General features: G+C 44.9%; 1 protein-coding gene across 1 annotated transcript in view; it reads left to right on the plus strand.

Annotated features, from left to right (window-relative positions):
- The window catches only part of LOC121432405 (phosphoprotein associated with glycosphingolipid-enriched microdomains 1), a 142,269-nt gene that overhangs the window by 41,939 nt on the left and 79,683 nt on the right, over positions 1-20,647 (plus strand). The window contains exon 2 of the mRNA XM_041630364.1: positions 13,545-13,600. The gene's annotated coding sequence lies outside the window, so the exon portion shown is untranslated. The remainder of the gene's footprint in view (positions 1-13,544; positions 13,601-20,647) is intronic.

The following is a 20,647-nucleotide window of genomic DNA, read 5'->3' on the forward strand; positions in this document are numbered from 1 at the left end:
AGCAGTGGTAGAGACAAGGTTTAGAAGGTGAAGATGGACGTTGTATACCAGAGGTGCAAGGTGATGAAGAGGAAGATAGCAACCTCACCATTAATCTAAAACAGTCTGTAGTCCAAAGACCTACTTTTTATTTTTTGTACACACAAACCTTAGGCTTTAGATTCAGATTAAAGAGATCAGAAAGACAGATTTGTACTGGGTAGGTGGAGAATAGCGGAGATAGTCTGGCGGGAGGGGACAGGTTAGTAGCATCCAGGGCAAGAGCCCCAGCTGTGAGCCAGTTCAGGAGAGCAACAGTTTGACCTCATGGTGTATTTAGGAATCTGTAGAACATAGATCAATTCCTCGTCCTCTCCAAGGATTCACAGTGTTTTCAACAACATTTTAATATTCTCCCCACATCTCGGATTATTGATTCAGCTACCTTCTTGCCTTTCTGAAGCCACCCCCCCTTCAGTGTAGCGCACTTATACCCAACATGTTCTTTTCTGATTCCTCAATTGGTAGACAAAGTGTTGATTATGGACAAACATACAATCTCTTCACATACAGAGAAATTAATTTTTCCCAGAAAAGTTACCATCTGCTGGGAGGGGACCATTGCTGTGAGTGAGGACAGATGCCTGCCAGACAGATTGTCCCTTTCAGCGTCCTAAAATATTAGTAGCACAACACTCACACGGTCTGAGTATTATTGAATGTCCTCTCCCTCTGGCTGCTGTCATAGCTGAAACCTCGGGGAAATAACATAATCAAGTTCTCCTACTCAGAAATGGGCATTTCCACGCCTGTTTTAGGAAGTGTGTGATATCCAGACTGGCAGAGCTGCTCTAGAGGATGGCTTAGAAAACCTAGATATCGGTAGCAACTCAGATGGTTCCTGCGCTTGAGATTCTAATTTTGTTTGGGATGCACATCCTCGAGGGTTTGGCAGTTTGCTTGGCTCCAGAACACCAAGGCAAATCCACGTGTAAGCTTGGACTTTGAAGCATGTGATAAAGAGTAGGGTCAGAGGAGAGCTACGGTCAGAGCCGCATCACTGGACCGGAGTATAGTAATACGATGTTAAGCTCTTTGGGCTCTTTTCGGGGGGCACCACCCAGCTCCCAAATGAACCACACACGGAGTCTTATTCTTAGTTATAAATATCTGGTCGTAGCTTGCCTTGTTTCTAGCCAGATTCCCTTAACTTATATTATCCCATCTACCTTTTGTCTCTGGGCTTTTCCCGTTCTCTTACTTCTGTACATTTTACTCTTACTCTGTGGACTGCTTTGTAGCTGTGTGATTGGCCCCTGGTGTTCTCCTCTTTCTCGGGATACTTCTCCTCCGAAACCCTCTATATGTACCCTCTCTGTCTGCCAGCCCTGCCTATCCCTTTTCCTGCCTTGCTGTTTGCTGCTCAGCTATTTATTAGACCATCAGGTGTCCTAGACAGGCAGAGTGTCACAGCGTGACAGAGTTAAACAAATGCAACACAAACAAAGTAACACACCTTAACATAGTAGTCCCCACACCAGAGATATGTAACACACCTTAACATAGTAGTCCCCACACCAGAGATATGTAACACACCTTAACATAGTAGTCCCCACACCAGAGATATGTAGAAACATGGGGATTTCCATCCAGCTCACCCCCAAAAGCAAAGTGTCCAGTTCCACGTGCCGTCAGTCCCAGGCAGCATGAGGTGATCGTGCCTGCTTCTGAGATGTACTCTTCCCCATGCCCATCCCTAGCATCTTGTAAGTGTTTTTAGGGCATATACAGGTATATGTATGTATGTGTATATGTGTGTGTGTGTGTGTGTGTGTGTACAGGTGGCGGGTAGGGAGTTGGCTCGGTTGCTAAGAACAGGTACTTTTCTTTCAGAGGGCCTGAGTTCAATTCCCAGCATCCATGACAAGCAGTTTACAACTGCCCATAATGTAACTCTTGCTCCAGAAAATGCAATGCCTTCATCTGAATTCCAAAAGCACGGGCACTCACATGTACACAAGTCCACCTGCAGCCACATATACCCATAATTAAATCTTTAAAGAAAGAATGGACCCCATGACGAGCAAACACAAACAATCTGGCATGGTTTCCTGTATGGCACAGAGTGCTGCTCATACACATTTTAAATCCCAGCATCCCATAGTAGGGTCATGTGAGGAAGAGCACTGCAGAGTGAGCCGGAGGCTATACAACCCTGGAATCTGGATGTTGGCGTCCCACGAAGGGCGCGTTACACCCTGCTAGTCCCTCAGCCTGTTTGGGCCTGAGACCTCCTCACTGTAAAATGAAGCAGATGGACCGGATGGGCCTTGCTATGCTTCCTAGACGTTAGTGAGCATAGTAGTGACTGCGGTGTCTTGTAAAGTTACACATCCTGACTCAGTAGGTGTGGGTTCGGGCCTGGGGTTTGTTTTTCTATTAGGGTGTTCCAAACAATGTTGATACTGCTGGTCCACAGCCACTCAACAGTTAGTTCTGCGGATCCCTGTGCACAGACGTCTGCTAAACTAGATGGCTCTATGACACTGTAGGAAAGACAGGGGCCTTTTACCGTGTGCCTCCCATGGAATCAACAATCCCCATTCTTCATAATTATCTCTGTCAGACACCCTTTAATGTCTAGTTATGCATAACAGTTTCACATGCATTCCAGAAAGCTTTCCAGACTTGGCAGTTTAAGCCAGAGCAATAGAGAGAGATAGTAATAAATATGGAGCTATGATATATGCCCATGCTGACATTGGGTGCATTAAAATAAAACAGGCATGTGTTCAGATGGGCCTTGGAATGTTTGCACTCGTACATCTTTTGTTCCTTTTAATCTCTAGGAAACTCAAAAGTTTGCCCTATGTTTTTGACAATAAAAACAAGATTTTGGTTTCTCTTCCCTGTGAGAACTGGGAGGGAAGAAGTCAGTTTCTGAACTGCTTTTCTTGTTGATTGATTGATTCTAGCCTGACTGACTTCAAAAGAAATATCTCATCAGCCCAGAAATTCTGATCCCGCGAATGTGCAGGAGCTTTGGCTTGGCTCAGTGTCACAACCCTGAGTGTGTCCTCACAGGTTCATAAACTGTTCTCCGAGCTTCCTGTCTGGGCTCTGCCCCACCGGTCACCCGCACACTGCTCTTGTGAAGCAGTGTGGGGAGAGCTGGACATGGCTGCTCTGAGTCATAGGGTAGTGAGCAATACAGAGGGGGAAAGCAGTGAGCCCAAAGCATCATGGTCATTAACTCACGGATGGAGACTGACTGTGCACACTTGTCTGCCGACCTAGCCTAAGCACTAGGTCTCCTTGATGGAGGGAGGGATCAAAGGAGCAGCAGTTACTGGCATTGCCTCCTGGCAGCAGAGCTGATGTACTCCTGAGGGCCAGGCAGGCAAGCTGCTGGACACATCGTTCTGGTACCCATGGTGATAGCCGGTTTATTATACCATATCACTGGTTAGCAGAGTGATGGCTAGGATGGCATCTCCATTGACCTAACTCAGCAAGAGATGAATTATCATAGATCAAAAAAAAATGCTCATATCCACTTTGGAGGGTATCGCAACCAAATATTGACTAGTAGTGAAATTAGAGACCCTTTGTTTAAACCTCCCTATTCCTGTGATCACATATGATATTTAGTCATGTTCATGTGCACACAGGAACACAGCCATACAGAGAAAACTTATGTGTCATGCCCTCAGCATGCAAGCATGCATCTGTGGAAGGCGTCATTGTGACATCTGATACGCTGGTTTGGAGCTTGGAGAAACCTTTGGTAAGCTACATCAGCTCACCTTTCTGACTGCGGTTGTCCTACCCGCGGAGTGATGCTAGCATGGCTCCCGTACAGTACTGTGCTGTGCACAGGCCGAGGTGCACGGGGTGAAACTGTCTAGTAAGGTGTCTGGAATTGCAAGGCCTCAGAATCGATCATTGTCAGCAACCGTAAGAATCCTGGTGTATGTGACAGCCCCTGAAATCGTGTGTCAGAAAAAGAAAATGAGAGACTCCACATTTGTGATTTTCCACCGCTTTGTATGCAAGCCTTTATGCAGGAGGTTGTGTCTGGGTTAATAAAATGTCACCCTGTTTATTAGGAATAAAGCTGCCATGGGGACAAAGCCACCATTAATTAGGCTCAGCCTCAGCTTTCATCCTGTGTTGTCACACATAGCTGTTGCTTTCTGTGTGTGCGTGCGTGTATGCGTGTGCGTGTGTGCATGTGCGTGCATGTGTGCGTGCATGTGTGTGCATGTGTGTGCATGTGTGCGTGCATGTGTGTGTATGCGAGTGTGTGTATGCATGTGTGTGCATGTGTGTGTGTGTGTGCATGCATGCATGTGTGAAGAGAGAGAGAATTAAAAAAACAATACAATGTGAAGACAGCCTACTCATATTAAAAAAGGTACAGAACCATGAGGGTTGTTGAATTGGAAAGCTAAACTTTTAAAAAGCTGTGAAGGGCAATTCTGTATATTTTGCACTAATGTCTCTTACTAGATCACTGAACATACAGAGTTATGCAGGCAGGATTGAGGAAACTGCACCTCTGGCTTCCCCCTTAGTTAGAGGAGAATGGAGGAGTGGACCTGGACTATGGTAGCAGGAAATAAAGGATGCTCTCCACCTGCTGCCAGGGAGGAAAGACAAGGGGAGAAAAATGAGGCTGAAACCTACCAACCACATTACAAGAGTATAATGCCTGCAGACCAAGGGCATGAGACAGACTAGTGGACATTCAAGACACTCAAATGAACTGTGGGGGCTAACTCTGAGAAAGAGGCCCGGGAAGGCGTCACCTCAGAAGCCAGCCCTCATGCCATCTGACACAGTGTTACTGCTTCTATGCAAATACAGAGTCATCCACCTTGGTGTGGACACAACAGTGATTCAGTTACTCTTCCCCAGATTGATTGTACACTTGAATCACCTGCAACAGTATTAAAATGCAGATTCTCTGGGTCGGAACCCCTAGGTATTGCTGAAGCTGTCAGTTCAAAGACTGTATTTTGAGTGGTAAGCATCTAACCTACTTTTTCTGCAAGCATCCCTTTCTCTGTTGTCTCCTCCTTACCTCCACATACTCACTGCCTGTTGATCTTTCTGTCACTCTCCGCTAGCCCTCCAGGTCTTTCCTGCTTTCTGGATTGGGCTGCATGGTGTTTCATTGTAATCACTGGTGTCCGGCTCAAGTCTTTGCTTCTCCCCACTTTCCTCTTCCAGTCTCCCCGCTCCTCACCTCTGCTGGCAGCAGGACAGAGGACATCTATACCGCTATGCTAATCGGTCTCCTGCTCGTCACCGGAGCCCCTCAGCAGCAGACCACTAACCCCTCTTCTGTGTTACTGCCAGCTGCTCCCTTTATCACACTGTGAAGCTAGGTGTTTTCCCTGGACTCACATTTGAGGAGCTTGTTCACCAGTTCAGGTAGTGTTTGGGGAGCCGGTGGAATGTTTAAGAGATGGCGCCTGACTGGTAGGAAGAGGATACTGGGGACAGGCCTTTGAGGCTTTAGCTGCTGTGAACAGCAACTCTTGCCCATGTTCTTCCATAAACAGAGCAACCACCCTACCCTGCTATGATGAACTGAAATCCCTGTGAAACCATGGGCCAAGTAAATGTTTCTTTCCTTTGCTGGGTAGCTCTTACAGTCTTCAAACCTCAAATCCTTCCTTCTCCTTACTCTAGTGAACTGGTATTCTGACTTTTGACACCCCACTGTGTCATGGTCTCTCAGCAAGCATTCTTTCAGTGAAGTCGTTCCCAACTCCTGCACTTACTGTCACAGCCACTCCTGGGTGCCCCTGACCCTTTGGTTTCTTCAGTGAGCATCTCAGCTATTCTGCCTGGTAGATAACTCCATGGAGTTTGCTTGGCTCTGCCTACTCTATCTATCTATCTATCTATCTATCTATCTATCTATCTAGATATATCTATATATATATATCCCTATATATCTATATCTATCTCTATATTTCTATATCTATATATCTATATCTATATTTATATCTATCTATATCTATCTATATATATATATATATATCTGTTCGGATTTCCTGCCTGGCTTTATTCAGCTAAACCATTGGCCAAAATAGCTTTATTCATCAACCAATAAAAGCAACACATATACAAAAGGACATCTCACATTGAAGTTAGTCTGTTTTGATCAATATCAAAACCCCAGGTACCATAGTGACAGGTATATGGAGATGCTTAAAATATATGAATAATTATTGAGGTGGGGTTAGATTAGAACAGAATTAGGAAAAAGCATGTGTTGACATATATATTTCAAACCTTCTCGTCCTTTGTGAATAGATAGGCTAAGGAAGGCCCTGGCTTTGGGACTTGTTTGAACCTAATGCTGTATTTAGTAAAAATTGTTTGCCTACCAGGCCCTTTAAAGATGAGAAGAAAAAAAGGACCCAACATTAAATTCCATTCAAAGCTTTCTGTCCTTTGTATGTTTGGCCTACTAGCTCAGGCTTCTTATTAACTCTTACATCTTAAATTAACCAGTTTCTATTATTTTGTGTATTACCATAAGGCTGTGGCTTACCGGGTAAAGTTCCGGGGTGTCCTTCTTCGGCAGCTGCATGGTTTCTCATTGACTCCACCTACTCTCTCTATATATCTCCTCCAGCCTGGCTATATTCTGCCCTGCCATAGGCCGATGCAGCTTTATTCATTAGCCAGTAAAAGCAACACTTATACAGAAGGACATCCCACATCACGTCTCGTTAAAGGATCTCAGGAAGGCTGGTAGTTGAAGTGGAGATTTAGTCAATCTCATCGTTCTGGACTTGGGAGCGGTCTTAGGGTTTCAGTTGCTGTGAAGAGACACCATGACCACAGCAAGTCTTATAAAGGAAAACATTTAATTGAATGTCTTACAGTTTGAGAGACTTAGTCCATTACCATGGCAGGACATGGCGGCGTGCAGGCAGACATGGTTTTGGAGAGGGAGCTGGGAGTTCCATATCTTGCAAGCAACAGGAAGTGATCGATCTTATTGGGTGTGACTTGAACATATATAGGAGACCTCAAAACCTGCCTCCACAGTGACATACTTCCTCCCAGACCACACCTACCCCAGCAAGGCCACACCTCCTAATAGTGCCACTCCCTTTGAGGGCCATTTTCTTTCAGACCACCACAGTAGCATCGCTCCTCTCTCTCGGGACACTTACACAGAGATGCAACTGATTAGCATTTAGTGATTCTGACCTGGCCCCTGACTCCTGTGTCCTCCTGTCCTCCAAACAACTGTCTGGCTCTAAGATGGTGATGACCAGTCATAAAATGCAAGACTTTGCATTAAGAATCTGCCCTTCTTAAGGACAAGAAGTTAGGCGTTTAGTCCACTAAAGATGAAGGAGAGACACTGATGTGTATAGAAGTTGTAGCCACATTTATCTTTAGTGTGTGCCAAAGGCATCCTTACCATGCACTAACTCATTACCTCTCAGGGTATTAAGGAAGATTTACTGCATCAGGAAACACAGGATGTTGCAGGTGAGACCATTAACCTCACAGCTGACTAAGACTCTAATCCGGGCTTACTGAATACAGCTTCTCTCTCTCTTCTCTGTCTGCTTCCTCACAGAGGGCCCCACTCACACTGCCATCTCTCTATGTAAGACGGACATTAGGGTAGAAGTCCTGTTGTGTTTTGATAAGTATGTACTCATTTTAGACCAACAGTTCTCAACTTGGGGTGATTTTGCCTTATGTGGGGCATTTGTCCAAACTCGACACATTTTGGATTGTCATATATTGGGGTAAAAGTTACTAGCCCCTCTCCCCCTCCACCAGTCTATCAGCTGTAATGATAGCAGGGCATGAATTGAGAAGTCCTATTGAGCATAAGCCTTACACTGGTGTGTACAGCTCATCTTTTCACTGGACTCTAACAAAGGAAGAGAACATTGAGAACAATGAGGCAGGCCATGGACAAAAACGGGGTAAGATTACAGCACATTGTCAGATCATTTCGCTAGCAAGAATCGCCAGTCTTTATGAGCACACTTGGTTTCCAGCTTAATGGCAAGGGTTTTTATAAAATCCTCCTTTCTATACTAGTTGTCCAGCTTCTTTAAGGAACAGTTTGAGGATTAGGATGAGGACTCAGTGGGTAAAGGGCCTGCCCTGCAAGCATGAGATCCCCAGGCCCACGGAAAAGCTGTGTGTACATCTGTAAGCACAGCACTGGAAGGCGGAGACAGGTAGATCCCAAGGAACTGCGAGCCAGCCAGTCTGGCAGAAATAAGTCCACACTTTCTCTATGTTCTTTGTTGGTTTCCATGTGGCTTTCTCATGCCCACATCATTTGGTCCCCTTATCCTCTCCCTCCTTGCTCACCTCCTCCCTGATTAAGCCTTCCCACCCCCAGCATTCTCCTTGTGTGCAGTCATATCACCTGTATGCTACCACCTTCCCTCAAGGCAGCACTTAACCACTGCCCCTCTTTGGTTTCTAGAGGTACATCAAGCTAGACACCAACCGAAAGGCCAGGACTAGGATCTACATATGAGGGAGAACACGCAGTATTTCTCTGGGCCTCAGTTATCTCAGAACGATTTTTCCAGTTTCATATATTTAACGGAAATGTTCATAATTTTATCTTCTTTATAGATGAATGAAATCCTGTTGTGAGTATACCACATTTTTATTATCCATCCATCAGCTGGTGGACGTCTAGACCGATCCCATTTCCTACCTATTGTGCCTAGAGCATCCGTGAACATGGAGCGTGTCTCTAGGCTGTAAAGCCCTGGGAGGGTGAGAGTGGTCGTGTGGTGGGCCTGTTTTCCGTTTCTGAGGGACCCAGGCTGATCTCCAGCATGGCTGTGCTAGTTTATACTCCCATCAGCAGTGTACAAACCCCTTTCTTCACATCCATGCTGGCATGGCTGCATTTATATCCTTGATGGTGGTCATTCTGACTGGGAGGAGATGAAATCTTGAAGTGGTTTTCATATATGATCCCCTGATGACTAGGAATATGGCGCTCGTCATAAACTTTTCCCAGTCATTTGTATTCCTTCTTTCAGAAATCTCTGTTTAGCCCCATAGCCTGTTTTTAAATTTGGGCCAATTTTATTTCGGAGTTTGGTTATTTGTGTTTTTTACATAGATACTGATACTGATATTGATCCTTTATCAGACATATAGCTAGAAAAATATTCCATTCTGTGGGTTGCCTTTGCTTTTCAGTTTCATGAGATCCACTTGTCAAAAGTTGGTCTTATTTCCTGCGTTACTAGAGTTCCTACATTTTCCTCCAGTGGTTTTGGAGTATTGTGTCTTGTATTGAGATCTTTGATCTCTTTGGAATTGAATTTTGTGTAACAGGTCATATAAGGATCCATCTTCTTTTCTCTTTCTTTCTTTCTTTTTTTTTACAACATGTTGATATCCAGGTTTCCCAACACCATTTGTTGAAGATACTGACTTTTCTCAGGTGCGTATTTTTGGGGACTGTTGTCAAAAACTAGGTGACTGTAATTGTGTGGACTTACATGTGAGTCCTCTATTCTTTCCCATGATCTATGTGTCTGCTTTTTGCGCCAGTATCATTCCCTTTTGATTATTGCGTCTCTGTAGTATTACTCAGAATTGGATGTGCTGTCTCCTGCAGTGCTCTTTTTGCTCAGGATTGCTTTAGCTATCATTGGACTTCAGTGCTGCCATATAAATTAAATATTTTTATATATCTGTGAAGAATGTTCATGCAATTTTGATGAAGATTTCATTGAAATTGGTAGGTTGCTTTTGGTAGGGTGGCTGCTTTCACAATGTTTTTTTCTTCTAAGTATGTGAGGTCTTTCCGTTTTCTAGTGTCTTCCTCAGTTTTACCTTCAGTGTCAAAGTTTTCATCATAGAAGTCGTTGCTTCCTTGGTTATATTGATTTAAACTTCTTTTATTTTTTATTTTCTTGGTAGCTATTGTGAATGGAGTAGTTTTCTTAATTTCTTTTTCGGTATTTTTACCATTGGAATATAAAAAGGCTACTAGTTGTTGTACATTGATTTTTCTACTTCCATTTTGCTAGAAGTGTTTATCAGCGTTATGAGGGTTTTATGGAGTCTTTAAGGTCTCTTATGTGTGGATTCATATCATCTGTAAGTATGGATACTTTTACTTACTTTTCCTATTTACATGGCATTATTTCCCTCTCTTGTGTATTGTTCTGCTAGGACTTCAAGAACTGATAGGGTCCCTCTAACTGATGAGTTACATTTATTTGTGTATGTACGAGAATATTCACTGCATTCCTGTAATGAAGCCCATTTGATCGGTATTTGTCAGTGTTTTATTAGGAGTTTTTACATCTGTGTTCATCAGGGAGATTATCTGGAGTTTTCTCTCTTGTTGTGTCTTTATCTGGGTTTTGGTGTCCTAGAAAGAGTTTGGAAGCACTCTTTCTTTTCATGTTCTGAATAGTAATGCAGTTAGTTCTTCTTTGACGTTCTGGTAGAATTCTGCTCTGACTCCATATAGTCCTTGGTCATGTTTTAGTTAGGAGACTTCATATCACTGCTTCAATCCTATTGTTGGCTATAGGTCTGTTTAATTTATTTCATCTTGGTTTAATTTTGGTAAATCATCTGCATCTAAAAATTCAATTGTTTCAAATTTTCCAATTTAGGGTAATATAGGTTTTTATAGACATCCTTACGGTTTCTGAATTTCATTGAGTTGTATAGTGATGTCTCCCTTTTCATCTCTAATTTTATTGCTTTTAGATAGTCTCAGTTAATTTGACTGTCAATCTTCTATCTTTTCAAAGAACTAACTTTAATTTTGATTCTTTGTATTGTTTTTGTTTGTTTTTATTTTATTAATTTCTACCCTGATTTTATTATTTCATCTGCTGCTTTGGGCTTGGGCTATTCTTGTTTTTCCAAGGCCTTAAGGTACCTCATTTAGTTATTTGATATCTCAAAATTTTTATGTAGACACTTAGTACTGTAAATGTACTTAGAACTGTCTCCATTGTACCCCAGAGATTTTGGTATTCAACTTCTAGAGATTTTTTTTTTAATTTTTCCTTCTTGAATTCTTCGGTGACCCATTCATTATCTAAGAGTGTGTTGTTTGGTGCCCATGAGTTTGTATGCCTCCTATAGTTTCTCTTCCTGTTGATGTCTTGCTTTATTCTATGTTGGTGAGATAGAATGCAGGGTGTTGTTTCAATTTTCCTATAATTGTTAAGTATTTAAGCCAGAGATGATGGTGCATGTCTTTAATCTCAGCACTTGGTATGCACAGTCAGGCCTATCTGAGTTTGAGGCCAGCCTAGTCTACAGAGCAAGTTCTAGGACAGCCAGGATTATTACACAGAGAACCGCTGTCTTGGAAAACAAACAAACAAAGGATGGCCTGTTTTGAAGGACATTGCATGCGCTGCTGAGCAAGTGTGAATCCTTCACTGTGTGAGAGGAATGTCTTGCATATGTCACCTTAGGGCCACCCTTCTGTGCCTTCCTTCATCAGTGAGAGCAGGGTATTAAATTCCCTCACAATTATTGGGTTGGGGTTAATCTGTGGCTTTACATGTCTTCATGTTTGTTTCATGAAATTGAATGTACCTGCTTTGGAGCGTATCTCTCATGAGACCTGGACATCTGGAATTAGATTATCGGTTGTGTCTTCTATAGTGTGTTTTCAGTCCCCTGGGCCAGAATCTGTGAAGTAGACAGTTGGCTAGATGACCTGAGGGGGCTGGGGTGAGCAGGCAGCTGGCTAGGGAGGGAGGGTCTGTTCATGCCAGTGTGGTAAGTCAGCAGGGGAAGCTCCCTGTACCGTCTGTCCCATGCCAGTGTAGTAAGTCAGCAAGGAAACTCCCTGTACCGTCTCCACTTTGTACGAGTAGCATTCCTAAGATTTTTCTTTCTGATGCTGTCTTCAGAGCTTGAGATTCCCCCTCCTTTAAAAATGATGGGCTTTCTGGCTTGTGTGGGGACCTCTCAGAACCACAGTATCACTGCGTTGTGACCCTAAGTAGTCCTGGGTCGGGAGTTTCCTCAGCAGATGACTGAGAGGAGTTCCTGTGGTCTTGCATCACTGCAAACAGAGGCAGTGGGATGTGAGGCTACCCGCTCTTGCCTCTCCTGCTGAGTAACTGTCTCTCACCTTCAACTGCCCTTTTATCTTGGTGCACACATCCAAGGTCTTTAGACCCCATGGCCAGGGGTCTTTGAAGTAGGGTAGGGTGGCAAGCTCTGACTTGGGCAGCTCACATAGGACCATACCTCTCTTATGTGAGCACTACTGTTTCTCTTCCCTCCCTAAGCTATGGTCTTGCTGGTCCCCATGAAGTCTCACCTGGGCATCTCATTGCCCTCTCTGACGTTGGTTTTCTTATAATTTCTTTCTAAGAATAGTTCCTTCTTTCCCCCTTTAAGCTTATTAAAACAGGGACAAATTAAAAGCACAGAAGAGGCACTTCTCTACCTTAGTGCTTGTCTTCCAAGCAGTTTCCAGCAGCTCGCGCCTCTCCCTCACTCTCCCCGTGACTCACCTCCACCCAGCTCTACTTACCAAGTCTACTTAAGAACCATCCTACAAAACAGAATTCTAGACTGGAGTTGAAATTTCTCAAGTTTGAATCACACCTCCTCCTGCAGAAAGGGATCTTTATAAGTGATAAAATCTTACTTTTAAACATAAGACGCTGTGTTAAAATACAGTGTATTTCAAGTTGAGGGAATAAAATACCATGGCTAGATCTATGCTAGCAATTAGCACATGGTTCTCTGCCCTTTCATTTCCCATGTGCTCTCTCTCTCTCTCTCTCTCTCTCTCTCTCTCTCTCTCACACACACACACACACACACACACACACACACACACACAACTCACTTAGCTATTTTTGTCTGAATCTGTGGTACCTTAGCCCATCTCCCAGGTCTGTGTTTATGACAATGATAAATCACGCCTATCATGGGAGTCTGTGAGGTAGAGGAGGAAGGAGGCAATGAATCAAGAAAGGCATTGACATAATTAAATACCACATGTGTCTGATTTATCGTTTCTATTTGCTTATATATACAGTGGTATGTGCAGTGTACATGTATCTTATATATGGGGTACTATATAAGACTATTTTTTAAAAAACATTTAGATTGATTTATTTTATGAGTGTTTTGTCTGCATGTATATACATGTACCACATGCGTGTCAGGTTCCTATGTCAGTCATAAGAGTCTATCTGATTCTCTGGAGCTGAAGCCATGGGCAGCTGAGTCACTAATACACTGTGTTGGTGCTCGAAACTGAACTCAGGTCTTCTGCAAGAGGAACAAGTGCTCATAACCACAAATCCATCTCTCCTGCCCGAGACTCTGGCTATTTTAAGAGCACACTTTAACTTCTGCCTTTAGGACTCCTTTCTACTTATATTAAAATGCTACAATTTAAAGAGTTATTGATCAATTCCTTCCTTTACTGCATAACACTCAGTAAGTAAAAGAGAAGGTAATAATGTTATGCTTCATTTTTACAGTTTTAGTCCAATATGAAATATTTTCCTCTTGTTCCTTTCTAGAACAAACTGAGACCTCTGATTTCAACAGTGGAACACAACTTTGGCGCTGGGGAGAGGTAAGTTTGGGGTATTTATTCATCCACATTATCATCTCTAATATTGACCAGTTGACTAGTTGCTTCTAGTGTAACTCTGAATGCAGACATCAGTTCTTCATTTGGGGACCGCAGCTCCAGCCAGTGTGAGATAGCCCATTTTAAGTGCCACACATCACAAGTGCTCAGCCACAGAGACTGCTGATGCTAGTCTGTTTGTGTCGCTCTAACCCATCCCTGAGAGAAACAGGGAGGAAAGTCTGTTGTGGACCACGGTTGAATCAGAAGCATCATCATTTGGGGCCCGTGGTGAGACCAACTGAAGGGTGTGGTGTCAAAGCTGCTCTCTCCTCGCAGCCAGGAAACCAGAGGGGAAGGGCTTAAGGACAAACTCCACCCACCAGGGGCATCCCCAGTATCCTGTTTCTTCTCTTGCCTCTCGAAGGGCCCATTCAGCAGTGAATCCATCACCAGTTAATCCACTGATGGAATCAGCCCTTTAATCAAATCCCCTCTCAAAAGCTCCACCAACTGTTGACCGAGCCATCAACACGTGGGGCGTTTCCTATCCAAAGACAAGGGACCAAGACACAGCAGGCACAGTTTCTACACCACGATGCTTCCCTTTGATCAGCGCCAGACTCAACATCTGACTCCGCTCTTTGAGACCTCTGTGGCCACGGCCAGTGCTACCCCATCTCAGTCTCTATCTTCATCATGAGATGGCAGTGCTAACTGGTGGGAGGATGGAGAGAGTGCACACAGCTCCCTCCACTGCATCATGAGGCTGTGGTGACTGACACAGAAATCCCCTGGTGACCTGGACTGGGCCAGCCTGTTAACAGAATCTAATCCAGAGTCAAATCCGTGAGCCTGAGCAAATGCCAAGTCAACACAAAGATTTTCTGTATTCAATTTTAACAATTAGATTACTACAAGATGATCACTTTTTAAAATGAATCCTGGACTTTGAAGTGTCATGTCCACCCCATTTGAAAGATTTAGAAACCTCCAGTGTCCTGGCCTGCCTGACCTGGTCCCATTACACACCATTATCCAGTTCCTCTGTACTCACGAGGGAAAGGGTCCATCCGGTGGGGTTTTCCCAGCCTCTCATAGAACAAACTTGGTAAAAGTAAACCACTGTCTTTTAATTAAATTTTTTCTTACACTCGTTGAGAAATTCTGAGTTAAGTCTTTGCTGTTTGGAGAATGGGGTCATTGTAGTTTGAGACCTGAGTCATTCCCAGTGTAGCTACAGATCCTAGAAACAGTTGCTTTTTGTTAGCTAACTAAGGTTAAGAATCTGTGCATTAAGGGCTTTGATTATCCACACTCCACAAATGCCTTCCTCTGATCTCCCGACATTTGACAAGAGTCTTGATTCAGGGATTAAATACTTTCTCTAAAGCACTCTGCTTCCACTAGAGCAACTTGCCTTGCATATTTAGTGGTGACCTGGAGTGCAGAACACTTTCCAGTCAGGAACATTGAGATTTAACGGGGAAACCACGCATTTTGGAATAGGCATCAGACGCATCTGTAGTGCCCTCAGCCCCACTGTCTGCAGAGCGCTGGTTGCTCCTTTTGTGCCTGTGGCCTCACTCTTAAGCTTTTTACAACAGAAATGTGTTTCTGTTTGTCTTTGGTTTTCTTTGTGAATTAATGTGAGTTTGCAGCTTGCTCTCTGTTGTACCAAACTCCTGTCCCTAGTTCTCTGATAATCTCTATTTATGTGTTCCAAGCAGCTCTGCGAATGACTGGGCATACAGTGAAACTACCTTCCCCACCTTCTCCCTCCTCTTCTGCTTGTAGCTGATTGCTTCTCCTGGAATCAATACTCCAATTAATGGCATCCCTGTTGACCCAGTTACTCAAGCCAGAAATCTCTGCCCTGGCATGGCCTCCTCCCCATTCAGTCCCCCAGATTCTGGATTTAAGATAATACTGCAAAAGTTCCAGGAGCAGGACTGGTGATTACTTGGTCACATATTTATGTCACTAATCGTCATTGCAAGTGTCTTTCTGACCTTCGTCTCCTCTGCTGCCTTCAGTCAGTGCTTTGCTTGTGGCCTTGCCATGTGCACAGTTCCAGTCTGATGGCTTCTGTAGCTCTTTTCCGAGAGACTCCCTCACTGAGGACTGCCTGTGATCCCCACAGAGCGACTCCTGTGCCTGTGTAGCCTGCAGATCCCATCCAGACACCTGGCTGGGGAGCCCCGTGGTCCGGTCCTGGGCACCCCTCCAGCATGCCTTACCCTGCTCCCATGGGCCTGGATTTCTTCAAGTGTTCCAGAATGCCATGCCTCTTAAGACAAGCACGTCATTCTCTGCACACTGTTCTGACTTCTGAGAATGCTCTGGCCCCTTCTTTCCTCATTAATTCTAGTACAACCTTCAAGACCCACCTCAATTTCCATCTGCTCAGGAGCTCTCCCTGGTTCTCTGGGTCCCACAGGATCCATACAGTTATTGGCTGTATCTCTAACACACTCTGTTGCAGATATCATCTGTATATGACCTTCCTAGGGATCTTGAGCTTGAAGGCAAGGCTTAAAGCTATCTTGGTACCTACAACATCTAATAGCTGTCTGGAGCATTCAGATTTCTTTGGATGAAAGCATCTCCGAGACTGATTTAAAAACATATTCATGAGAAGAGATTGACCTCAAGCTGTTCTTTCCCTGACTTCATATAAGCACTGTTTGTTGTCAACAATATAGCTCTGTTTTCTCTTTGCTTTTTGTGTCTGTTGGAAGGAAGTACCATCAGAACCTATCCAAGGTCTCTTTCTCTCTTTTGCTGGTATCAGTGCTAAAGTTTTGGCTGAATCTTTTCTGAACTTGTAATCAGGTACCTTTTCAACCTTGGAAGTGTTCAGCCAGTCTTTACCACCTCCGTTGATGCTGGCCACTTGATGACGTAATTTGGGCATAAACATTGAAATTACCCCAACTTACTTATAGGCTTCTATCACGCCCATGTTTTGGAAGTGTGCTTCCCACGTTCACATGTATCTCCTGTTCCCTGAGCTCTGTTAGACAGAATCGGTCCTTCCCTGGCAAGTGTCAGCTCTCAGTCCAGAACAAAATTGTGTTTTGTGAGAAGCCACAGCTAACACCACGATGAGCTGAACATTTGAGGAGCCAGGGAGAAATAATGGGATTCATTTTCAATTCATACTAATGTAGGCAGGAGCCTCGACCTTCTGAAGTGACGCTGTATCAGAGGTTACTGCGGGCTCCACAGAACTCCAGCCACTGCATCCACTGCTTGGCTTGGAGGGCGACGGCAGAGCTGAGGGAATGGTGGCTCTTGCCAGCCTTTCTCTGAAGTTTGGCCTCTTGGCTCAGAAACACGAGGTTAATTTCAGCCTACGCTGCTAGCTTTACTTTTGAAAGCAGTTCATTTTAATAGCAACCTGCCTGTACCTTGAAAAGCATCCAAAAGCAGCAAGAAAGGTTTGGCTAGTAGTCTAGATCAGTAAATTAGCTATCACTGGGCTAGCAGTCAACAGAATACTTTGCAGTCTGTCTCATTGATCTTTTATTTCTGCCTCATCCCCCATATTTATTATGTTCTAAATCACAGAAAAAAAATTGACTATTCGCTTGCAGATGATTGGAGAAAAAATAAAATTTCTTGGTTTGCACATTACCCCGAGAATACCACTATTGCCAAGTTGGTTGGTAGTCATCTTCCAGTCTCCCCTAAGCAAGTATTATAAACCTCGCTGTGGTGCAAAACATCCACAAACACAGGGGAATTACAGTTACTTCTCAGATGCTCACAAGATGGAGTCAGCAAGAGTTTGCCACCCTTCTCTCCTCCATCCTTTTGTCTCGTTCTCATCTTTCCTTTTTGAAATATCATCTACGTTAAGAGAAAAGAGGAATGGCGGTGTTTGTTTGGGGGCAGTGGGAGGCTGCTTGCTGCATGCTGCGGGTACATACACTCTGTCAGTGGGGCAAGCCTGGCCTTGCGCACTGGGTGCACTGAACTCGAAGATACCCGGAGAGCGCGGGTCAGGCTAGGTATTGATTCCTCTTACATCAGTGTTTCCCTAGAGCGTAGGTGTATTTATTCATAAAGCCGAGATGATGTCAGACAGGAGTTACAGCAGTGTAGAAACCGTGCTGCAGGAAAGCTTTACTAAGATTCAGCAATCAATGTGCTGGTGCCTGGGGGGGGGGGGGGGGGCGCACCACGTGACCTCGGGACTCGGGAGGAGCATGCTGCTGCACTTCCGCTTGTGAAAGGAGAAGCGCAGCTCATGTCAGCCTCCACCCCTGTCTCCTGATCATCTTTGCGTATAGACCTTAATGGAATGTGACCCATTGATTGCCCAATGGGTCGCTCAGAACCACAAGCTGCCCGAGCAGCTGCAGCCATGTCCTCTACTGACACCCAGTCTGTAACTCGCGCAAAGGCCTTGTTACCTGCCTCACAGGGTAGGGGGCTCCAGGGTTCCACTGGGCAGGAGGTACTCATCGTGAAAGTGCTCGCTCTGATATACTTTTGAGTGTTGGTGATTTGTTAAAACGTATGGATGGTTCCGTGTGTGGCCAGGCCATATACATCTTACGTAACTGTGGTGGTTTGAATGAGATGTCCCTCCTATCCACAGGCATCTGAATGCTTGGTCTCCAGTTGGTGGCACTGTTTGAGGGGTCTTCCCAGGTATGACCCTGCAACATTTTGAGTTTGCTCTCTCTGCTTCCTTTTGTGGTTTGAGATGTGAGCCCTCAGCCCCTGCTCTTGTTATCCTGCTTCTGCCACTGTGATGGTGACTGACCCCTACCCCTCTCTCTTCTGCAATAAAGGTTGCCTTGGTCGTGGTGTCTGTCATGGAAAAGGAACCAACACAGCACTCCTAAAAGTTTTTCCTAAAAGTATTTATCAAATTAAAACTTGCTGTTTGGCTTTTGAATTTATTTTTAGAAGCTACGTGTCAAATTTTCCCTGTGTCCTGAACTGGTTGTTTTTCTATTGGCTGGAAAATGCAGCTAGTGTCCAGAGCATCATTACATAGAATTCCAGATACTAGTTTTCTCTGAACTCTTTAACCTTTGCAGAGTAAAGCTGGGTGGGAGTCAGATGACGTAGACACCGCCTTCTCTGCTTCTGGCCCCGTGTGACCTAAGGCAAGTGCCTGGATTCTCTGGGACTAAGGTTCTTCATAGGCGCTGGTTGCTGTTTTAGAGACCGGTGAGTGGCAGCTTGTGAGACTGGGAAGCACTGCGTCTTGATTTCCACAGTCTCTCGTGCTCCCACTCCCTTAGAAGCTGCACCAGGGAGACACATCTTGGGTATGGAGACTGGGAACCTCACACCCTGAAAGCAGCCACGTGTCCTGCAGGGCTGGAGCTTTAGTCTGTTGCCTGAGGTTTGAGTGCAGTCTGAGTTCCTGCATCATGAGTCTCAGCACATGACAGTAGCTGAGCTCTGCGTGTCACGTGGACTTTGCTGGGCCCCGGCTTTTTTTTTTTTTTTTTTGGTTTTTTGAGACAGGGTTTCTCTGTGGTTTTGGAGCCTGTCCTGGAACTAGCTCTTGTAGACCAGGCTGGTCTCGAATGGGCCCCGGCTTTGTACACTGATAACCGCAAAGCTTGGGAGTGTTCTAGAGCTGTTCGCCCAGGCTCTGGGAACACTCTCTAATGTATGAATGGACATCTTCCTGCTGAAGAGAGCAGATTCTCAGGACTGACTCTGGAGGTCTCTGGCTGATGTGTCTACGTTAGCGGGAAGGCCAGGGGTGACCCATGTGGAGATGAAAGGGTACGGTCTTAGGAATCTCACCATCATGTTGAGGGCTGTTTCCTGTACAGCTTTAGCCAGGTCTTTGTGACATTTGTCAACACAACCTACTTTCTTTAATTCTGGTTATTTGCCCCTCCTTAAAAATTAACTCTAAACTTCTCTAAGGGGTCAGCTAAGAGGTCATTCTCCTCAGCCTTGTGCTTGGCTTAATTCGAGGGCCCCTTCACTCCTTAGCCCCTTTTTACCCCATCGATTAGTCCAGGAAACAGTGGGGGGACGTGTGTCACATCAAAAGAGCCATTTCTAACACACCCCAATTTCTAATGTACTGTGACATTGAACTCAGACTGCTGGGGTGAAGCGTTGTTTCTAATATGTTGATGTGTCACATGACTGTAGAAGAGCCCTCCTCCTCTGTGTCTGCCTCAGTCGCCTCAGCAGGCAACAAAGAAGTCGTTCTAATGGTGTCCTTTGCCCAGCAGCCAATGCAGGGATGGGATGAGCAGTGCCTATCCAATTCCGTATGCATCCAAGACCTCTCGCCTTGGAGCATTCTCAGCCTTTATATGAGTATACTTAGAGGAAGTTCTCACTCTGTAGAGTTAGGTCTTAGGATAGTGGTGTAGGATTTGGATGAGAGTGTTGGGGCTCCAGGCAAAGGGTGGACAACCCCGGGGGAATCCTGCCTCCTTCTGTGTTTGCTTTCTATTCCTAGTCCCAGCTCTGCCTTGCAACCAGACAGCCTTCTCTTTATGTTCTCTAGGCGTATGGTCCAGCTCACTTATGTGAAATCAACTCCCACTGGTGACAAAGGCGTTTTCATTTTTGTTCTCAGTGCCTTGGCGTTTACCAGAGGAGCTCACGGAAGCTTCTGCTGTGAAGAGTGGGCCTGTCTGGTGAGCAGGACTCCCAGCTGCTGCTGCCACCATCGGCAGCTGAAGCTGCTTCCCATGCTCTTTCTCGTGGCACAGACCTCTGGTGGAATGCCTTGTCAGTGTATGGACAGGGAGACAACGGGCTCTTAGGGGCCTCACTGAGCCTAGAGCAGAAGAAACCACACAGACTGAAATGGCTCAGTCTGACATCTCTGAGAGACAATCCAGCTCCCAGTGGGGTGTTTGCTTTAGATTTTGAAATATAACTTCTTCCTCTGTATTAGTTACTTTCCTCCTTGCTGTAATTAAACACTTGACAAAGCAACCTAAGGGAGAAGGGGGTTATTCTGGTCACAGTTTCAGGGCATGGCAGCAGGAACCCGAGGCACCTCACCCTGCATCCACGGTCACGGAGCACACAGAAATGAATCCT

This window comes from Microtus oregoni, unplaced genomic scaffold (assembly GCF_018167655.1).
Source record: "Microtus oregoni isolate MIOR12 unplaced genomic scaffold, Mior012 000034F_ref0000314, whole genome shotgun sequence".
Taxonomy (NCBI): domain Eukaryota; kingdom Metazoa; phylum Chordata; class Mammalia; order Rodentia; family Cricetidae; genus Microtus; species Microtus oregoni.